A 1,387-nucleotide genomic window follows, 5' to 3' on the forward strand; every position below is an offset into this window, starting at 1 on the left:
GCTGCAAAGGGCAGAGACACGCACTGCCGTTCCTTAGCACCAGAGCTGCCTCTGCCCCCTCCCGGCTAAGGCGGTGCTGCAGGGTCCACACGGGGTGTCCTAGAGGATGGGCAGGCTGCTCTGCCCCTTCCCGGCCGAGGGCAGGTGCTGTGCGGCCCGCACGGGGAACCTAGAGGACGGCAAAGTGCTCTGGAGACGCCTCTGCTTCTTGTGAAAAGGCAGCTGGCCTGCCCTGCCTGTGGGCAGCCTGTGGAGGGATCCACACGCAACCTCAGAAGGGCCCGTGGCCCGGGTTTACAGCTGAGGATGCCGTGCAGGCTCTCTCAGGCCCCTCCTCACTCAGGCCCCAAAGTAACCCTTGAAGGCAAAAGTTACAGGCCAGGCTGAGCTCAGCCTCTGCTAACCGCGATGATTAGGAGCCTGAATCGGCGTCTCGCCTTCTTCCGGCCCCAGTTCCTCCTGGAAGCAGGGAGTGTAAGGGGCAAGTTGGGTGGAGGTGACGGGGGACTTGGGTCAGCTCACAGCCGGAGGGAGGCAGGTGCCTGGAGGGGCCTCAGAAGACACAGGGGAGGAGCCGAGCTGCAGGGTCTACTGCAGCCTCTCCCCACTGGCCACCCACAGGGCCTCCCCCGCTCCTTCAGCAGGTGGGATTTAGGCCACGTCAGGTGATGGGAGGAGGGAGATGTCACAGATGAGGGAGCGCTGGACTCCCCTGACCAGTGAAACCATTGAGTCTGTGACGGTTCAATTATGCGTGCACTCAGCCAGGCCACCGCACTGGTGGTTTAATCAAGCTTGAATCCTGAGGCCGCTGTGACGGTGTCTGTGGGTGAGGTTAGCATCGATGACCGTGCCTTTCCGTAGGCAGATCCCCCTCCATCGAGTTGGCTTCACCCATCGGCGGAGGCCACACAGTGAAGTGGAGGTTTCCAAAAGCAAAAGAAACTCTGCCTCAGACGCCAGCTCAGCTCCCGCCACTTTCCCACCAGATGGCCGGGCCTGTCAGTGAGGCCTTGCCACTTAAATCCCTTAGTATAGGTACTATTTAGAAACATATTTATACCAGAGGCCTGGTGCATGGATCGTGCACCGGTGGGGTCCCTCAGCCTGGCCCACGGGGATCAGGCCAAAACCAGCTCTCCGACAACCCCCAAGGGTCCCGGATTATGAGAGGGCAGTTCTTGGGTGACGCACCCTGGAATCAGGCTCCCTCCTCTCTGGTTCCAGATGCATCACCTGAGAACCTCAGCTGCCAAGTCACCGCAGCTCAGCAGCTCCTGCACTGAGCATCTGCCCCTGGTAGTCAGTGCGCATCATAGCTCCTGGTCAGACCATCTGTCCCCTGGTGGTAATTGCATGTCATAGCTACCAATCAGATGGTCGAACG

This window comes from Myotis davidii, unplaced genomic scaffold (assembly GCF_000327345.1).
Source record: "Myotis davidii unplaced genomic scaffold, ASM32734v1 scaffold762, whole genome shotgun sequence".
Lineage (NCBI taxonomy): Eukaryota > Metazoa > Chordata > Mammalia > Chiroptera > Vespertilionidae > Myotis > Myotis davidii.